This window comes from Saccopteryx leptura, chromosome 2, assembly GCF_036850995.1.
Source record: "Saccopteryx leptura isolate mSacLep1 chromosome 2, mSacLep1_pri_phased_curated, whole genome shotgun sequence".
NCBI lineage: Eukaryota > Metazoa > Chordata > Mammalia > Chiroptera > Emballonuridae > Saccopteryx > Saccopteryx leptura.
In genome coordinates, this window is record NC_089504.1 from 258,279,846 (window position 1) to 258,301,558 (window position 21,713).

At 42.7% G+C, this 21,713-nt stretch overlaps 1 long non-coding RNA gene across 1 annotated transcript in view; it reads left to right on the plus strand.

Annotated features, from left to right (window-relative positions):
* Window positions 1-21,713, plus strand: part of LOC136395953 (uncharacterized) — a 310,905-nt gene that overhangs the window by 172,823 nt on the left and 116,369 nt on the right. Inside the window, exon 2 of the long non-coding RNA XR_010749412.1 lies at window positions 13,781-13,980. This is a non-coding gene — a long non-coding RNA (uncharacterized lncRNA). The remainder of the gene's footprint in view (window positions 1-13,780; window positions 13,981-21,713) is intronic.

Here is a 21,713-nt window from a genome sequence, read left to right on the forward strand (position 1 = left end):
GCCACCTGAAGCTTTAACAAGGCCAGCGTAGGGAGCCCTCAGATCAAATTAATCAGAATATTTCTGGTGATTCTAACATCTATGCATTTGACTGAGAAACACTGATTTGGCACCTTACACATTTAATATGAACCCTTCACATTTATTCCCAGTCTCACTTTCCCTTCATTGGTCCTCCCAGCCTAGCCATAAAGAAATGGGAAGCTTTTCAACAGGAATAATTTTGAGATGCATACTTTTTATAAAAAGTTATCTGGGTTTTTCCCCATGTATGCAACTGTTTGCACATTTTATTTACAAAATAGGATACTATTTCACTGTATTTTAGTGTGTTTTCTAATGTTTTTTCCACTCATCATCATACCTTGAACACATTTCCACATTTCTATATGAATGACAATACTCTTAAAAGCACCATTTGTAAAGCTAATATATTATCCCTTCATATAAATAGCACAATCTCTGAAAGTAATTCTAATGACATCCTTAAAAATTCCTAAAATTAGGCCCTGGCCGGTTGGCTCAGCGGTGGAGCGTCGGCCTGGCATGTGGGGGACCAGGGTTCGATTCCCGGCCAGGGTACATAGGAGAGGCGCCCATTTGCTTCTCCACCCCCCCTTCCTCTTTGTCTCTCTCTTCCCCTCCTGCAGCCGAGGCTCTGGGAGCAAAGATGGCCCGGGCGCTGGGGATGGCTCCTTGGCCTCTGCCCCAGGCGCTGGAGTGGCTCTGGTCACGGCAGAGTGGCCCCCCCCCCCCCCGGAGGGGCAGAGCGTCGCCCCCTGGTGGGCAGAGCGTTGCCTGTGGTGGGCGTGCCGGGTGGATCCCGGTCGGGCGCATGTGGGAGTCTGTCTGACTGTCTCTCCCCGTTTCCAGCTTCAGAAAAATACAAAGGAAAAAAAGATTCCTAAAATTAGAATTGCTAAGTAAATTAAATTCGCATTGAAGACTTCTGGTACATAGTGCCAAGTTGCTTTACGGAGAAAAATGTGCATAAATGTATATACCTGTATAGGACTCTCTGTTTCTCTACACATTAACCAACCTTTTAAAATTACTGTAACTTTATTTTTTAATTTAGTGCTTGAAAAATCAAAACATCTTATTTAAAAGAACTTGGAAAGGTTATCTGAGTTTATTCACTTCTCGATCAGCACAGGCAGTAAAAACCTACAACATCAGCCGCACATGAGCACGGTCTTGACCGCAGAAGGACCACTTCTGTGCCTGCTCGGTGGCACCGGTTGGTGTTGAAGGCCAAATACTCTTCTGATTGTCTCTATCATCCTCCGGTCTTCTCGTAGCAGAATGAAGGTCTTGAAATTCATGGTCCCCGGAAGATATGATTACTATGATTGTTGTGTGTGTGTGTGTTTTCAGTTATGATTCACAGCCAAGGAGGTGAACAACACTGGCTTCCATAACCTCGCAGCTGATGAAACCCCGATTACGCAATCTCCTACAGCATGGATTGCAGTCATTTGGGCAGGGTTCCCCCGACTCTCCTCTCCACGTTCTGCCTCAGCTTTCTTCTTTGCACAAAGTGAACCCTTTCTTCCCTGCCACGCCATTGCTCCCATGGCTGGTTTCCACCCCCGGTGAATTTGTACCTACTGCAGGGAGGAGAAGACTTGTCCTTGCTCCATGGCCTTGGTGCACCCAAGAGACAAGGCAGGAGGAAGAGTTGCCCAGCAACCTCCTCCTTCCTCTGTGTGAGCTCCAGTTCATGTGGCGGTGGCCACAGGCATTGTTGATTACTGCCCAGTGACGTTTGTGGCTCACTGTGTGTTGTCAACGAAGGGTATAGCTCCAGATGTTGGCTTGGATTTTAAAGAGAGAGGACTTTGTTGTTGTCATGTTATTAGCCATTTGCAAATCAATGTAAAGGGAACAGCTGCTCACTGGGGCGAGCTAAACTCAGCTTCAGAACAAGTTGAGTGGTTCTGTTGGACGGACATACGGTGTTACTCTGAGAGTTCTTCTGTGTGCTGTCTTTAGACCAGTTCACCTTACAACATTGAACTGATGCCATTCAGGCTGAAAAGATTTTCCCATTTCTCTCATATGTGGAGAAACATTTGGGTTGGAATAACCCAGGATTTACACTGACACACTTTCCCACCTTCTACCACAAATATACCTTCTCAAGTCAGGGATGGTGTTCTTTTCCTTAAATAGGAAGGAGGAGTTGGTCCTGATATCTCATCTCCATATGGAACACATGTGTAAGGGTCTTTGATCTTTAAGGAAAACATTCCTTAAGTTTACCCTAAATCTGTTTACTATATATACTCTCTTCGGCTGCCACACCATCATATTCAAAAGAGCCAACCAAAAGAAGGAGTTTCTTTAAACCCTTTCCTGTGCCAAGTTTCTGTGCTTAGGAGTTCATGTTAGTGTTGAGGGAAGTCATGAAAAAGTCATCCCTACTCTCTTTGTCCAATTCTTCTAAAATTTTTTATTGATATATGACTTACATACAGTGAAGTTCACAGATATTAAGTGTCTACACTTACTTAAACATGACTCTGATCAAAATCAGAATACTACTAGTTCTCAAGAGAAGCTTGCTCCTGATGCTTCCCAGTCACTGTCTCTCCAAGGGTAATACCTGTGTTCTTCATCACCATAAGTTAACTTTGCCTGATTTTGAATATTATGTTAATGGATTCATGCAGTATTCACTGTTGTGTCTAACTTTTTTAATGCAAGATGATTTCTGTGTGATTCATCTATATTGTTAAGCACAGAGGTAGTTTATTCTTTTTTTATTTCTTATGCTCCATTGTACGAACATACCACAATTTGTCCAAATATTCTGTTGATGAATATTTGGATTGTGTCCAATTTTGTGCTAGTGTGAAAAGGCTGCTATAAACATCCTTATACGTATTTTGTTGCACATAAACATTCATTTCTATTGGGTATATAGCCAGTAGTGGAATTGTTGGGTCATAGGGTCACGTTTGGCTCAGAAGATACTGCCTGTTAATTTTCAAAAGTGGTTTTACCAACCTACCTGGCCACCAGCAATGCAGATCTTCATAGACTTGCCAACATTTGATGATGTTGTCCTTTTAATTTCATCCAGCCTGCTGGGATGTACTGATCGCTCATCATGGTGTTAATTTGTGTTTTCTTAAAAGCTAGTGCTGTTGAACCTTTTTATATACTTCTCCCATTATTTCTGAAATACTCAAATCAGACTTTCACCTCCATTCCTTCAGCGGAACCACTGATGTCCAGTAACAGGTGGCCACCACATGGGCAAATCCGTTCTCAGTTCTTGTCCTCTTGCTCTCCAGAACCACATAACCCTGGTTTCTTCTCCTGCCCCCTGGCCGTTCTTGCTCCATCCTTTCTTTCGTCAGTTCTTCCTAATCTCTCAGCATTTTAATGTAGAAGTACCTGTTCAAATCTCTCCCTCCTCTTACCCAGCCTCCTTATTCCTTTCCCCTACTTTTATTTTTCTTTATACAATTATGACCATTAACTATAACACGTAATATGCCGATAGAGTTATTGTTTCGCCCTGCTTCGTGAAGGAAGGGAATTTTGTCTGTTGTGTCAATGTCTGTGATCTAGTCCCTATTCCCTGAAGAGACCCTGTCACATAGCAAGAACTCAGCAAATATTTGCTGAATAATTGAGGGACAGGGACTAACAGTGGGAAAAAATTTTCTCCCAAGAAATATTTAATGGATGACGAACACAGACATAGACAGTCTGGACTTTATCTGACTTGCATTGCCAGAGTTCAGGTTTTAAGGGAAGGTGCCTCTGATTTTATGAATGGCACATTAGTGGGTGGAGAGGAATCAAATCCTTAAAAACATCTGGCTTTGTTTTTGTGTGTGTGTGTGGGGGGGGGGGGTGGCAGCATTGAGATCCCTCAAAGGAAAGCACGCAGAAATAATTTTGTGATCGGTTTACATGGTAATGTAAACTAAGGAAGGATGTGGTTTGGCAGCGCTGATAGCATATCACTCCATCCAACTCTACAGCAAGCAAGCTTCCTCAGGATTCAGCAGCTGCTGGACTTGTTGTTGAAATGTAGCTGGGGCCAGCTACCAATCTGGGCTGACCTCTAATAAATGTAGTTGGTAAGCTGGACTAAAATTATGACCAGAGCAAACATTCACACTGAAAAATTAGCACAAGGAAAGGCCCAAAGCAAGCCAGTTTGGAAGTTTCTGTACAAAAAAAGCAAAGATCTCTGGGCTTTGGCTCAGGAAAGGCCAAGGGAGCTGGCTGTTGGTGAGAGTACAGGCCAAGGCCGGTGCATAGCCAGGTGGAAGGCACACAGATGTTGGAGGCATTTAATATTCATTTTGGTGTCTGGAATCCACAGCCTGGGTCTCCTGCAGGCGTTTGTGGTGTCAGGGGCCGTGTTGACTGGATGCCGCCTACAGAAGCATATTTCTGAATTCTCACTGGATACCCAAAGCGAAGACCAAGAACAGGACGCAGTGCCGTGGAAGTCTCTGCTGTCAGAACTGGAGACTCTTCCCAAAATAGCTTCTTCCTCAGGTTCCTGGCCATGGGGAAGATTGTTCAGATGTCAGGGATGCTGACTGGTGGCCCCAACCCTCTTCCTCTGAAGGTACAGAAAGACATTTTGGAAAAGAAAAAAAAAAAAAAAAACTACACAAAGGTTTCTCATCTTGGCTTTCCTGACTATATTTTGCCTCGTATGATGGCTGTTCATGGACTGCTTTAATTCTTCCTTCTAGAGCAGTGATTTTCAACCTTTTTTTCAAGGCACAAACACACACTAATTACTAAGGTCAGTGCCCCTGACTAAATACAACCATTTTCATCTCATGGCACAAATAAATTAGTTACTAAGGAAGAAGAGGTCAGGGCCCCTTTTTCTTTAGTAATTAGTTTATGAGTGCGTGAGAAACAAAGGTTGAAAATCACTGTTCTAGAGTATAATAGCAAGGAGAATACAGGCTGCAGTGTACCTGTCCCTGGATGTTCCCTCCTACATCTACCTCCACTTTTCTCCACCTACCCCAGAGCCTGGAGCACGGCGGGGACTCAACAGATACTGTTGAGTGGAATTCCCCTCTAATGTGTGAGCAGTTCCATTGCCCTTGGGCACATGGAAACTCTCTTGTGGAGAGATTTTCTCCTTTCCACCACCGGCACCAGGACTGGACTGATCTGCCTACACTTCCTGCTCGCAGAACTAGAGGTGAACCCTTTGCTGACCTTAAATATTTGTCATAGTCTCTTGAGATCCTTGCATTCCCCACAAGGTTAATAGAAGTAAATAAACTTGAGTTTATTAATAATTGATCATCGGGCTGGGAAATATCTGAATGGTAAACATGGCCAGAGAATGTCCCACGAACCTCAAACATTTCTCTAAATCATTACAAATATTCTGCATTATAAAAATCAGTAAACTTGAGGATGCAGGCTGCTGTTTGCTGCATTTAGTTCAAGCCTGTCAATTCCTTTCAAATCATTGGAGAATATACCACTGTGAATATCCATGTCTGGAGATGACCTTGAGCTCTCCTTTCACCATCAGTTTATGGCTGTGAGTCGGTGATAATGATTTGATGGCCTGTTTGAGGGGAAAACCTTGGATAAGAGTCTGAAGTAGAGTTTCACTCCTGACCTCTTCTGTGCCAGCAGTAATTGCCAACATGTGTGGAGTGCTGACATGGTCCACAGGAATATGGTCTCCTTTCTGCTTATGATTTGTTGTCCCCTGAAAGGCACATTCCTGTTTTAATCACTCACTTTGTTGGGAAATTATTGAAGAAATGGATATGAAATGAGTTGGCCCTACTTTGGAATTTTAATAATCAAAGCATTTCCTTACAGTTTGCTGGGGATTTATTTATTTATTTATTTATTTATTTATTTATTTATTTATTTATTTTTTAGAGAGGAGAGGGAGAGACAGAGAGAGAAAGAGGAGAGACAGAGAGAGAGAAGAGGGGGAGGAGCTGGAAGCATCAACTCCCATATGTGCCTTGACCAGGCAAGCCCAGGGTTTTGAACTGGTGACCTCAGCATTCCAGGTCGATGCTTTATCCATTGCGCCACCACAGGTCAGGCCAACAGTACCTTTTCTTTTTGTTAAACTCAAAGGATGATTACAGAGGTGCTTAATTTTATGTGTCAACTTGGCTAGGCCACAGTATCTAGATATTTGGTCAAATACCAGTCCAGCTGTGCCTATGGAGCTATGTTTTAGATCAGGTGTCCCCAAACTACGGCCCGCGGGCCGCAATGCGGCCCCCTGAGGCCATTTATCCAGCCCCCACTGCACTTCTGGAAGGGGCACCTCTTTCATTGGTGGTCAGTGAGAGGACCACTGTATTTGGCAGCCCTCCAATGGTCTGAGGGACAGTGAACTGGCCCCCTGTGTAAAAAGTTTGGAGACCCCTGTTTTAGATGGTGTGGGTGGGCCTCATCTAATCAGTTGTAGCCCTTAAGAGACAAAGACTGACTTCTCCCAATGAGGAAGGAATTCTGCCTCCAGACTGCCTTTGGATTTGAGCTGTACCATCATTTTTTCTCTGGGTCTTCTCTCCTACCCGACAGAATTCGAATTTTCCAGCCCCACAATTGCATGAGTCAATTCCATAAAATAAATTTCTATAGAGAGATGATAGATAGATAGATAGATAGATAGATAGATAGATAGATAGACAGACATAGAAATAGAGATATATAGGTATGCACAGATGTTTTATTAGTTATGTTTCTTGTGGAGAACCCAGACTAATTCAAATACATACCAAAAATGTTAGCATTGAGCTTTTTGGGACCAACAATGCAAGTTGTTCGATGCAAGTCAAAGGTTGAAAAAACTCCGGGTTGCTCTGAAGCCATTGCCTTGATTCTGAAAGGAAAATGGTCATTAGTAGGATTTCCTGACATGACACTTGCCCTGAAGAAGTTTCATTTGGAGCCCTTTCATTTCAGAAAAATAGTTTCTCAGATTGCCTTACAGTGAAACCTACATTGACCAGAATTCAACTACAATAATAGTTACTACACATTGATACCAACTAGGTGCCTGGGACCTTCCATACATTCACTCTTGTTCTTACGATAACCCTACAGGAACACTATGTTATAATAATTTATAGATGAAGAAATTGCCTCAGCAAACACTTTGCCCAAAGAGATGCCTCAGTCAACATTGAAAGGTTAAAGAATATCAGTGTGATAAACCACTAATTAATTATTTAATCAGCATTCATTGTGTGTGTTATGTTCATTGAATACATGCTGTATGGCATTTCTGTGAAGGTCTAAAATGTCAGCAGAGTTATGTTTTAGAACAATTTTCTAAAAGCCAAAAAATATGTCAAATCTCAATTCTTCACATTTATCAGTTCACCAGAACACTAATTCAGTTATATTTCCAACCCCTGCCTCACCAAAAACCTCCAGTCTCTTAGATTCAACTACCTAGCTGACATCTCCACTTGATTGCAAACATAGTAAATCTCAGAATTAATTTGTTCCTGGCTTCATTCCTTCCCTTACATACTGATTCCAATCAATCAGCCAGTCCTCCAAGGTTGTAGCTAGACTCGAACCATAAATAACTATTGCTACTGGTAGAGCCTTAGCCCAAGCCATCTATCTGTATTGCCACCAGGACCACCATAAGAGCCTTCCAATATGCCTTCTTCTGTGCCTGTTCCCCACCCCTCGAAGCCAGAATGGTCTTTCAAAGTATAAATTAGATCCTGTTACTCCCCTCCCCACTTACCATAGTACTCTGCACTTGTAGTAAAATCTAAACTCATGACCTTTAAGATTTTACATAATATGACACCTCTCTTCTTTTTGGTTATCACCTTTCATCACTCTTCAACTTGTTCCCTGTGTTTCAGCCACAACTAGGGACTTTATTTCTGTCCCCATCCATGTCCATCTCTCTCCTGATTCCTTTGGTTCCCTCTCCCTAGAACACTCTTCTCCATCTGTCACCCTGTTCTTTCACCGTTCAGTTCCACCGACAATGCCAGCTCCTTGGAGAGGACCTCTGTCGTCACTCTAGCTAGAGTAGCCACCGTGGCTGTAATCTACACTCCCATTCTCACTCACTATCCTCTCCCCTTGTTACTTTTTTACCTCTTTCTTTTTTTTCCTTCCCTGGTGCTTGATGGTTTATGAACTCAGTTGCATGTTTTGTGTTTGTTCCATCCCATTAGAACAGGGGTCCCCAAACTATGGCCCACGGGCTGCATGCGGCCCCCTGAGGCCATTTATCCATCCCCCACCACACTTCCGGAAGGGGCACCTCTTTCATTGGTGGTCAGTAAGAGGTGCTCCTGGAGTACTGTATGTGGTGGTGCTGCAAAGCATGGCGTTGCTCACATACAGTACTACTTCCAGTGACGTGGGATGCAAGCGTCACAGCTCTGGAACCACATCATATCACTTGTTACGGCTAGCAGTGACAAATATGGAACCGGACATTGACCATCTCATTAGCCAAAAGCAGGTCCACAGTTCCCATTGAAATATTGGTCAGTTGTTGATTTAAATTTACTTGTTCTTTATTTTAAATATGGTATTTGTTCCCGTTTTGTTTTTTTTACTTTAAAATATGTGCAGTGTGCATAGGGATTTGTTCATAGTTTTTTTTTTATAGTCTGGCCCTCTAACGGTCTGAGGGACAGTGAACTGGCCCCCTGTGTAAAAAGTTTGGGGACCCCTGCATTAGAATATGAGTTGGTCTTGGGTATATTTTGGATGAATTAATGAAAGCCTGAGTGTTCATCCCAAGTATTTATTGCTTCCCTTGACAGTGGGAAGTCATTCGCAATCTCCGGCCCTGGGGTAAAGGGGTCCCAGTCTCTAATCTGACATGTCTGATACTTCTGTGTTCGATTTCTTCAATATGGGTGTCACCACATTTTTGATCAAGATGTTAAATACCAAAGAGAAACCTTTTTTTTAAAATTTTTTTTCTTCTGAAGCTGGAAATGGGGAGAGACAGTCAGACAGACTCCCGCATGCGCCTGACCAGGATCCACCCGGCACGCCCACCAGGGGCGACGCTCTGCCCACCAGGGGGCGATGCTCTGCCCCTCCGGGGCGTCACTCTGCTGTGACCAGAGCCACTCCAGCGCCTGGGGCAGAGGCCAAGGAGCCATCCCCAGTGCCTGGGCCATCTTTGCTCCAATGGAGCCTCGGCTGTGGGAGGGGAAGAGAAAGACAGAGAGGAAGGAGAGGAGGAGGGGTGGAGAAGCAAATGGGTGCCTCTCCTGTGTGCCTTGGCCGGGAATCGAACCCGGGACTTCCGCACACCAGGCCGACGCTCTACCACTGAGCCAACCGGCCAGGGCCGAAACCTTTTTTTTTTTTTTTTTTAATTTGTGTGGGAAGGGTGTTTATTTTTTTTAACACTTCCCAAAACAAACCAACCCATCTGCTTGAGTATGGGATATGGGATGTCTGTCTACTGACATCAGAAGCCGCTGAGATTTTCTTGTGGTATTCATTCAGTGAACAATTTATTTCCCTTCTTAGAATTTTAAATTTCTGAAAAGTCACTCTCCTTTGCTCAAGTACCAAAAATTGAAAAACAGATAGAATTTACATTAAGAAAAATTAATGTAGCAGGATTACATTCTGCTAGGAGTTTTCTTTCTCTCTCTCTTTCTCTTTCTCTTTCTTTCTCTTCTTCTTTCTCTTTCTCTCTTCCTTTCTTTTCTTTTGTTAAGTGAGAGGAGGGGAGGCTCTACCCATCTGACACATTGCTCCATTGCTCAGCAACTGAGCTCTATTTTTAACACCTGAGGCAGAGGCCATCCTCAGCACCTGGGGTCAACTCACTTGAATCAATCTAGTCATGGCTGCAGGATGGGGAGAGAGAGAGAGAAGGGTGAGAAGGAGGGATGGAGAAGCGGATGGTCGCTTCTCCTGTATGTCCTGACTGGGTATCAAACCCAGAACATATACACACTGGGCTGATGCTATGCCACTGAGCCAACTGGCCAGGGCCAAGAGCTTTCAAACTGTCTCCAAATGTATTGTGAATGAGACACACACCAAAGCATTTTCAGGATGTTTCTTCCTGACAACAAAGTATTCCACTAGCTCAGCTGAAATTCAGCCTGTTTTGCTGTGTTTAGCCTCCACAATGATCATGAAAACATGTGACTGTACTTGGACTGAACTAATTGGTATGCCCAGAAATTGTGCAATTTTGTGGATATGGAAATTTTATTATTTAATCTTGTAATTGGTTTAATTATCTTTTTGTTTCATAACAGAGGTTTTCTTACTAAACAATTTTAAATACGTCAGTAATATTTAATGAGTCTTTGATGTTGTTTATCTGAATTCTTTTCTTCTCCCTTTTCTCTTCTGATGGAATTGATATGTAAGCTCAGTTAAGGACCTAGAGCAGGGGTCAGGAACCTTTTTGGCTGAGAGAACCATGAACGCCACATATTTTAAAATGTAATTCCGTGAGAGCCATACAATATGTTTAACACTAAATCCAAGTAAATGTGTACATTTTATGTAAGACCAACACTTTTAAAGTACAATAAGTCTCTGAATTCTTTTAATAACGTTGTTATGCTGTTGCTAACCAATGATGAATAAAGTACTTCTTACCATTAATGCAACTTCTGGTGCTGCATGGTTTTGCTGATGGCTTTGGAGTCTGGTTGATACATGTGAGGTTAAGCTTCATGCAGGCGTTGAGACTTCCATCCATTAAACATGATCGTAGGTTGGTCTTAACATTCTTTAGATGTGAGAAAGACTGCTCACATGCATATGTAGAGCCAAACATTATCAGTACAGCAATACTCACATGTTGTAGTGTGTGGTATGTGACAGGAAGCACATTCCAAGTTTTGACAATCAGCCGGTTTGCAGGTTGAAGTTTTTTCATTTCTCCCCACCTGTGTTTGCTCGCCACTCTGCTTGCTGTCGTGCAAGTCTTTCCAAATCTTCATTCAGTGACTTGAACTTATTCACCCACATGTCTGAGGCCTTCAGGTCAGTAGCTTGTAGCTCAGAATTTCTGACAGAGACACCGTGGATATAACTCAGGTCAGCACTGTCCACTGCACACTCGTGTGGATGGGTGATGAACTTAAAAAGACGAGTGCACTCATGAAATTCTCCAAAGCGCACTTTGAATGACTGCAGGAGATTAGATGAAGTGAAGGCTGGTAGCTGGTGGAGATCAAGATGTTGAGCAGGGTCACTTGCTGTGCATGCATCTTTAAACTCTCCCAGTTTTTCAAAGTGTAGTAAATGACCTGTTTCAATGTCGGCGATGAAGAGTTCCAGCTTGTTTCAAATGCAAACACTGCTTGTTGAAGGGATAAGACTGTATTTCCAATGCCTTGCATTTTCACATTGAGCTGGTTCAGATGTTCAGTCATGTCCACAATATAGTAGAACTTTAGGAGCCACTCAGTGTTAGCAAACTCAGGATGCTCAACGTTTTTCATTTCAAGAAAAGTCTGGATTTTGCTCAGACAAGCCGCGAAACGGCTGAGCACCTTCCCTCTTAACAACCAATGCACATTGCTGTGCAGAAGCAGACCAGGATAATTATTCCCAACTTCATCCAGCAGTGTTTTAAACTGGTGATCATTTAAAGCTCGGGCAACAATATAGTTGACCACCCGAATAACCAGCAACATCACCTCACCAAGCTGCTCGCCACACATCTGAGCACAAAGCGCCTCCTGATGTAGGATGCAGTGAAAACTTAGGATGGGTCTCTTTTTATGTTCAAGAAGAAGTAATACGAATCCTCTGTTTTTCCCCACCATGCACGGAGTACCATCAGTACACACTGAAATAAGTTTATCCATCCGTAGATTTTTTTCTTTAGCGAACTCAGTGAAAGACTTGAATAAATTCTCCCCTCCTGTTGTCTCTTTCATAGGCAAAACAACAAGACTTTCCTCACATAGTGTGTCACTGACAGCATGCCTTGCAATCATGCTGAACTAGGATAAATGGCTTACATCTGTTGACTTATCCAAAGCGAGAGAAATGAATGGTGCTGCATTTATGTCCTTCACTTGTGTTGCCTCAATTTGATTTGCCATCATGATGGTATGATCGTGAACAGTTCTTGCCAACAGAGGCATGTCTTTTATTCATTTGATTATCTTGTCTTAATCCGAAAAGTTGTCAAAAAGTTCATCGGCAACATCAAGCATGAATGTTTTGGCATACTCCCCATCTGTAAATGGCTTTCTGTTTCTCACAATTGCTAAAGCACCAGCAAAGCTAGCCGAATTCCAGTCACCTTGTTGGGTCCAAATACAGAGTTGCTGCTGATTAGCTTGCACTCTGCACAGTAGCTCTTGACATACTTTCTTCCTGCTGACCCCCGCTGGATATTTCAATGCAAATATAGTATGGCATGTGTCAAAGTGCCGCTTTATATTTGACCGTTTCATCGATGCAATTTTATCATTGCATGTTAGACACACTGCAGAACCTGCTCTCTCCACAAAGGCGAATTCCTCTGTCCATTCCTGCTGAAAAGTACAATACTCCTCATCTTTTTTTCTTTTAGCCATCTTCTTCATCAAAAGGGTTTCTGCAATTAGCTAGCTGACTACTTGATTAAAAGGGGGGAAGTTTACTTCCTGACCTCACAACAACTCGTGTACATTACACATTATCCAATAAAAATTTGATGTGATCCTGGAGGACAGCTGTGATTGGCTCCAGCCACCCGCAACCATGAACATGAGCGGTAGGAAATGAATGAATTGTAATACATGAGAATGTTTTATATTTTTAACATTATTATTATTTTTATTAAAGATTTGTCTGTGAGCCAGATGCAGCCATCAAAAGAGCCACATCTGGCTCGTGAGCCATAGGTTCCCAACCCCTGAGATAGATAACAATGAATGGATAGATTGATGGATAGATGGATGGATATATAGATAGATACATAGGTAAGTAGATAGAGATTCAAGTTAATCATACTCATCAGAATGTACATTATTGTCATAGGTCCATGCTAGTCCCTCACTTAATTTCTTCCGTCCTTTCATTTCTTTTTTTTCCCTTTTTTCTCTCTTATTCTCCACCCCTGCACCACATACCATAGGCAAGTACTCTAATGCGTTTGATATATATCCTTTTGTATATATTTGTTCTTAAGAAAGACTCAAAATGTGCATGAATTTTAAATTTATGCAAATGGAGTTATTTATAAACTTTACCCGTTTCAGTTTTTTCTTTCTTTTTAAAAACTCACTGGCCATGGCCGGCTGGCTCAGTGGATAAGTGGATAAGCGTCAGCCCAGCTTGCGGACGTCCTCAGTTTGATTCCCCAGCGAGGGCACACATGAGAAACGACTATCTGTTCTCTTCCCCTCCCTCTCCCCCTTTTCTCACTCTTCCCCTCCCTCTCCCCCTTTTCTCACTCTTCCCCTCCCTCTCCCCCTTTTCTCACTCTTCCCCTTCTCTCCCTTTTCCCCTCCCACAGCCAGTGGCTTGGTTGGTCTGAGCACATCAGCCTCAGGCACTAAAAACAGGTCGTTTGATTCGAGCATCAGCCCCAGGCGAGGTTTGCTTGTGGATCCCAGTAGGGGCACATGTGGGGGCCTGTCTCTCTATCTCTCTTCCTCTCCCATTAAAAAAAAACACACACACACAGAAAAAACTCAGCCATGAGATTTTTTAGCATTCATTTATGGAGCTCCAGGGATGTTTAGTCTCCATTCACTGCATTGTCCTTCATGGTGGGAATTCTTCACTTTCAACCTATCTTTCCACCAGGATTGGAAACCAGGATTGAACACCAGGATTGCCTCTGGTTTTTACCACCCAAAGCAACACTGTGATGAACTTTCTTGAAAATGATTCCATATGGGACTCTGTGTCTTGGGGTGGATTATCCAAAAGTATGATTGCTGGGCCATAAATATGAGGGTCTTCATGAACTGTTCCTGCCAGGCGGGCTCTGCACCCATCTCTGCTCTCCATCAGCACGTAAGTGACCGTGTCCAGCTTTCTCATTTTTTTTTTTGCTAGCTGAACAAATGTAAAGTGATGTCTCGTTGTTGATTAATTTGCGTTCTTTGATTACTAATGAATTTAAAAAGCTTTTCATATGCTTGTTAGACTTCTGGATTTCCTCTTCTGAAAGTTGCTCAGTCATGTCCTTAGCCCATCCTTTGATGGGGGATTTCAGTCTTGTTGATTTTCACATGTTCCTCTTATTGAATATCAGTCTCTAGTGGCTTTAGTCATTTAAACAGCTCCCAATTTGTAAGATGTCTGTAAAGTTTCTCTGTAATGTTCTTCATTGGCCAGAGAGAACTAATGATGATGTAACTAAATTAATCTATTATCTTGCTGATGATTTGTGAGATCATTTCAGAGGGAAGCATTGTTGAAGAATATTTTCTGCCACTTCTAGGTCATAAGAATATTCTTTTAGATGTTCTGGTATGAACTTTGTCGATTTGGTTTTAACAAATGGTTTTAAATCCATCTACAAGCCACTATTTGCATTTACTGTTGAAAAAGGGACCCAGTTTTATTATTCTCCATAGACAGACCTGTTTCTTGACATCACCCAGTAACCACCTGTCCTTCACCCATTGCTTTGCAGAACTGCCTTTGATGTATGTACATGGGTTTGTCTCTCGGGGCTCCATATTCTTTGGTGTTTTTTTTTTTTTTGGTTTTTTTTTTGTTTTCTTTTTATTTTTCCGAAGCTGGAAATGGGGAGGCAGTCAGACAGACTCCCGCATGCGCCCAACCGGGATCCACCGGCATGCCCACCAGGGGGCGATGCTCTGCCCATCTGGGGCGTCGCTCTGTTGCATCCAGAGCCAGTCTAGCGCCTGAGGCAGAGGCCATGGAACCATCCTCAGCTCCCGGGCCATCTTTGCTCCAATGGAGCCTTGGCTGTGGGAGAGGAAGAGAGAGACAGAGAGGAAGGAGAGGGGGAGGGGTGGAGAAGCAGATGGGCGCTTCTCCTGTGTGCCCTGGCCGGGAATCGAACCCAGGACTCCTGCATGCCAGGCTGACACTCTACCACTGAGCCAACCGGCCAGGGCCTCGGGGCTCCATATTCTTGAAACCATTTTCATTACTATCATTTTCCAGTATTCTCAATAATTAATTGGAGAAGACCTTATCTCTATAGTCTTCTTTTACTGAGACATTAGGTTTTTGTTTTTTAGTTTCTTCAAAGACCCAAGTTAAAGTTTTATTGGGTTTACAATGAATTTATGGGTAAATGTGGAATCCGTGATTCTTAAGTCCACATGTCTAAGTTGATTAAATGTCTCTCCATTTGCTCAGGTCACATCCAGAAATTCTGTATTTTCTTGGCTAAGCTAACTTCTGACAACCCTTTTTTGTGATTGATTGTAGTTTTAAATTACATTTTCTATTTGATTACCACTGATGAAGCACTATGCTCTTAGTAATCTCAAAGTAATCTTGAATCCAGCAAATGCATGGGACTCTGAGTAGTTCTAAGAGTTGGTCTTTAACTCTGTTAGTTTTTCTAGGTAGATAATCCTATCACTTGCAGATCATGAGAGTTACCTCTTTTCTTCCAGTTCTTGAATTCTTTTTTCCAGGTAACAATCACCAGCATGTTTAGCAGTGTGTGAAATAGTAACAGTGTGTCCTTTACTTATGCCCAGTCTTTAAAGGAAGATATCCAAATTTCTTCATTAACCACAATGTTTGTTCTAGGTTTTTGGTATACATCCTTTACTAACCTAAAGAATTGTTTTTTGTTGTTGTTTTGTTTTGTTTTTTAAATTATAAATAAGTGATGAATCATCCTTATATGCTATTGAAATCAAGACTGCACTAGGCTCATAGAATGAATTTTCTCCGTACTATTCCTTTTCTTTGATCTAGAACAACATATATAATTGGGAAATTAAATAGAAAATCAGGATGGACAGTCTGGGCTCTCTGAAAAAACAACAACAACAACAGCAAACCATTCATTGCATTTCCAACCAGGAAAGATTCATCTTGTTCAAATTCAACATTGACTTTGGTCTGGTATCTTCTACTATGTTGGGAGGGTGCCTGGTCTTTTCAGCTCTTGTTTTGCATAAACCAAGAGGACTCTTACTAAAGGAGGAATTTGCTTCCATTGTTGTTTAAGCCAAGTCTCTGTACTCAATATGTAGAAGCAGTGGATAGGAAGTCTAAAGCCATCTCTTATTTAAGTAATTATTTTTGCTTCTTTGTTGCCCATGAGTTTAACTAACCCCAAGGCCAAAAAGAAGAAGTAGACAGAAGTGAGCATGCAAGAAAAAGGAGTTTGGTAAGTTGTATGGGCAACAGTGCAGGAGATGGCCTTACTGTTTCCCACAGCTTGACTGGAATGTAGACAGGCGTCCCCATCACTCAGAGCCCTGATGCTCCCTTTTCTTGGAGAACTTACTCTAGTAAACTTGAAATTACTCTAGAAAACTCTGATACTTTGAGATGTAAATCTTTTTCAAAAAAACCTCTTGCTAGTTTTATAACCCAAGAAGGTCTTTCTCAAAGAGCCGGGAGCTGAACCTTTGAAACGCAATCATCAAGGAAGAAAGCACTCAATCCCTTCAGTGGGTGCCTTGCTCCAAGTTGCAAAACTACACTTTGTCATAAAGATCTGAGAAACTTATTTTTTCTTTGAATAAAACCAGTTAGCAAATACAGGTGGCTTGTGACTTCCCCTAACGTCCTCAGGAACCTCTCCACCAGCTCACCTGAGTGCTTAAAAACCCTCTTCCCCTTTGCTTCAGTGGAGTTGAGCTCAGACTGACTTCTGATATCTCTCCCCTATTGTAATGGCCTTGAATGAAGTCTTCCTTGCTTGTTTGCTCTATGTGGTACAGTTTGAACTTTGACGGAACCAAAGATGGTTGAATGAAAATGTTTGGATCGAAGGTATGGAAGTGTTTGAGTTCCACCTTCTGAATTGATTGGCATCTTATTCAGACTGGGAGGATATGTTGGAAGAGTTAGTAGGGTCCTGTGAAGAACAAAGGATACTTAATTAGCTCAGATAATTGAGTTTCTGGTTTTAAGTTAGGTTTCCCCTCACTGAAGAGTCTAATCAACTAAAGATCTCTTTCAGCCTCATTACAGAGAGCCTCTAAGTTGTATTCAATGGCAAACTCCAATCCTCCCCAATGCTACCCCAAACTGGTCTGGAAAGGAAGGTTGGTGGAACTTTTGCATAACACACGTAGCTATGGGATGATCAAAGAGCAGCCTTTGACTTCCCTCTGATGACGTGTATGGGCTCTAAGATGGTTCTCATTCGATGTGTCCTTTGCTTCCACTTTACTGACAACAGTCAGAAAGTCTTGGAATAAAAATGGAATAGTGTACACATGAAAAGAAAAATTGAAGCATCTCTAATCCCCCTCAGCCTGGAATATTCCCATTTACCTCCAGCTACACAGTCACTAGGGGATTCTCTACCCATCTTTCCAAAATTAGCTCAAATATTTTCTCTTCTGTAAAGCTTTCTTAGAAACTCTGCACCTGCCTCTAAGCCACCCCATACATATCAATCACCACATTGCCTACCATATTGTAATTATTTCTTTTTATGTCTGTCTCTAGGAAGTCGGGGACTGTAGCCATGCTTAGCTCAGTAGCCTGAGCACCTGCCAGAGTGCTTGTCACACAACAGGTGCCCACTAACATTGCTGAGTGATAGATTTACTTCACATCCTCATTTTCAACCTCAATAGCAATTAGGTTTCAGGTAGGTGCTCAAGATTTCATCATTGGGCTTATGCTACAAAGTTCCCAGCCTATCACTAGTGCTCTGTCCGAGAGAAGGTGCACCATACAATTTAGCATTCTGCGTGGGACTCTCCCACGGCACCTTGTTATCTACCGACCATGGCACCACGGAACACTGCTTCTGCTCAACAGCTGGTTGGAAACTGAGAGTAGGAAGTTCTGAGTGGCCCTGCAGTCACTTCAAAGCCCCCCCTCCCATTATTTCCCACAGGAAATACCGAGAACTAGCTGGCTTGAATGGATTTTAGCACAGCACTAATGAGGTAAAAATCACAACTTAGGACTCTTTGAAAGTTTCGTTTCTCTGTTTTCATTGCTATACATCAGGAATTCTCATAGTCATCAACTGTATGCTAATTATCCCCTACATAACCCAAGTGCGTCATACAGAGAGCTGTACAATATGACCCCCATCATGGAAAGCCGAGAAATCCGAATGAAAGACCAAGGAATGGAGAGACCGTGCTGCCCCCTACTTCCAGAGACGCTGGGCTTCCGGATTGCTTTTTTTCAATAATATCAAGGATCCGATTGGGAAGAATTTCCACATTTCTCTTTGTGATGTTGAGTTCATGAAAAGAATCCCAAAGATAATTGGGGTTTCAACAATCCTGAAGACAACTCTCAAAATCTAGAGTCTAGCTCCAAAAGGCCATGGTAAAGCGTGCGGAATCTCTATGCTCGTGTGATCTGTGCCCTATCCACAGGGAGGTGGAGTGAGGGCTTCTTCCCCATGAGCATTCGTGAATTGGGGCTCGCTCTCCCACGTGCTGACCTGAAGCCAGATGACATTCTGTGTGCTGATTGACAGTGCTGTCATGGTGCATTTAGGAGTGCCTGCGTTGAGCTCAGGGCTGACCCGTGATCTCCTGATACCTCCGGTACTTGATTATACCTCCACCCCTTTCCTCCGGTCTTTCTTCCCTTCAGCTAAAACAATTTTCACCGCAGTGAAATTGTGAAACGGAGGGGTGTGGCTGAAGAAAGAGTTTCTTTAGGTTGTTGGCAGCCTTGCTGAGGCAGTAAATCAGGGTAGGCTTCTTAATGCCCAATGAACCCAATCACGCCAGCGTCCCACACTTGGCTCAGGTGGCTAGACCTGTGGATGGAAGCTGGCATCGTTCCTTGTAATGGGGTCATGGTTTCTCATGTGCAAGACAGAGAGAGGATGATCAGTAGAGGAGATCAGTCCTGTAAAACAATAGTGTGTATGTTTCAATATTGTGTCTATGACATTCCCATCATCTGCTGTTTCAATGAGTGGGTGCACATAGAAGAACTTAGAAAACTATTAAGGCTACCTGTGGAAGGTACTATTAGTTTTATCTTGTGTTTACTGTGCAGTCTCCTGTTGTCCCTGATTCTCAATATTAAACAGGCCTCTGTCCCATATCACAGGTGGGAAAACAAAGAGAGAAAAGTTCAGTTTAACAACATGTTGAACATCAAGCGTCTGCTAGTTTTCCTTGCGCTCCCACTCTGACTCCCACTTCAGTCGCATCCTCACTCAACAAATAGTGACCCCTGATTCTGTGTAAAGCACTGGTATCTGAAACACCATGTGATATTTACCCGTTGAATCTGACCTTGTGGTCACATGGTAATTTTTTTCTTCCCTTTTCCAGTTTACAATCCCCTAACGCACTTCCAAATAGAAGCTAAGACATGTTTCCACCATCACAAAGCAAGCCAGAGGAGTAACGGCAGAGAAAAGGTGCTGTGAGAGGAGCTCCCGATACCTCTCCCTGAAATTTCAACAAATTCAATAACTAGAGACAGAAAAACAATCTCAGGAGCATCAGAAATACACACACATCAAACAAAGGTACGATTGGGTGAAAAGGTAGCTGAATACATAATCCACGCTGAAGGAAATAAGATGGAGAACAGAGTATTCCGCTTTCCTCAGTGACCTGAACAAGGGCTGCTTTCACTTGGAACTGAGAGGAAGAGAGGGCTGGGGATGCAGAAAAAGCTGGGCTAGGGCAGAGAAGTTAAAGCCGGGGAGAGGCTGGGCCAGCAGCTCAGCCCACACGGAGCTAACACCAGTGGCAGACCCCGGCAGAGGTGGGCAAGCAGTTGCCTTGTTTACTCCCAATATCCCAATCGAGGAGCCTGGGCAATATGTGAGTGGATGCACCTGGCGCTTTGGACGTAGGCGCCCATGTTCCTGGACAAAGGGGCTGGGTAGGAGACTGTCAGTAGTGGCCCTCTGCGTGGGCTAAGACCAGAGTTCCTGTATAATCCCAGCTTCCTGAATAATAGCTTGCGGGAAGTGCACCAGAGCCGGCTTCCCTACGCCCGGACCTGTCTGGGAGTGGCACCTCCACCAGCCATACAGGCTAACAAAGCACATTCCCGGGAAAGAAAACTGCAGAAGTGCTGGAGGGAAGGGTGCACAGGCAGCTTGCAGGCAGCCTCTGGAAAGCAGACCCATGGAATGCTGAAAGGAGCCTACTCTGCAGTCTGCTCACTGCCTGGCTGGCTTACGCTAGTGGCTCTGGCCACTATTTGTTGAGTGAGGATGCAACTGAAGTGGGAGTCAGAGTGGGAGCGCAAGGAAAACTAGCAGATGCTTGATGTTCAATGTGTTGTTAAACTGAACTTTTCTCCCTTTGTTTTCCCACCTGTGATATGGGACAGAGGCCTGTTTAATATTGAGGATCAGGGACATCAGGGGACTGCACAGTAAACACAAGATAAAACTAATAATACCTTCCATAGGTAGCCTTAATAATTTTCTAAGTTCTTCTATGCGCTCCCACTCATTGAAACAACAGATGACAAAGCCTTCTTTTCCAAGCCTGTGATTTACACGGGCCTGGAGGAGGGGCTTGATAGTTCTTAGGGCCTCTCGCTCTGCAGGCAGTGGCTGGGGCAACTTCACAGCTGGGTCCCCAGGCTGCTGGTTTAGGAAGGAGAGATTTAGGAAGAAGCTCAGGGAAAATAGACTCTCCAATTGTCGGAGCCTGCAAATGCTGACAAGCCCTGCCTACCAACGGGACTGAGGCCTAGTTTATGTCATCACCATAGCGACACATCAACTGCAAATCTCTGCCTAAGAGTGCCACAGGGGCAGAACCTGGGGTACAGCACCACCAGCCAAAAAGAAACAGAAGAAAGAAAAAGGAAGGAGATAACCTCTCAAAACCAGGAAAAATCCACAGTCTCTATAATTTTTTCCATTTTTTTCTTGTATTTTTTATCTTTTCTTTTTCTTTTTTTTTCTTCTACCTTGGTCATTTTATCCTCTTTCAGTTTTATTTTTTTCTTTTCATTTTGAACTTTATTATCCATAGGTATTACATTTTCCATTCTTTTTTTTCTCTGATGAGTGTTACATTCCAAAAAATTTAACTCAGTTATTTTTTTCTCTCTCTCTTCCTTTTTGTTTCTTCTTTTTTCTTTCACTTTTTTCTCATTCAAATTTCATGCACAAATTATTTTATTCTGGATTCAAATTTTTTCTTTGTGGCATTTTTATGTGCTTTTTACTTCACTTTTTATCTCTTTAGCATCTCCCCCAACTCTGGCTGTCCATTCTATGTAGGTTTTGTTCCACTTAATACAATAAAAATTTCATTTTTTCACTGTATTTTTTTCTCTTTTTCTTTTTTTCTTCTCTTCTCATACCTATTTTCTCATTCGACCATCATTTACAAATTATTTTATTCTTGAGCCAAAATTTTTTCTTGTGGCATTTTGTGGGTTCTTGCCTTGTTTTTTGCCTCTTTGTCACTTCCCCCCAACCCCGGCCTTCCCATTCTACATATTTTTGTTCCACTTAGCACAATAGAATCTTCAGTTTTGCACTACATTTTCTCAAAAAAAAATTTTTTTTCTTATCAATTCTTATTAGTGTTATCAATAATACCACTCTCAAATGCCACTAAGGAAAAAGAAATCAAATATCATGAATACAATAGCAGAGATGTAGC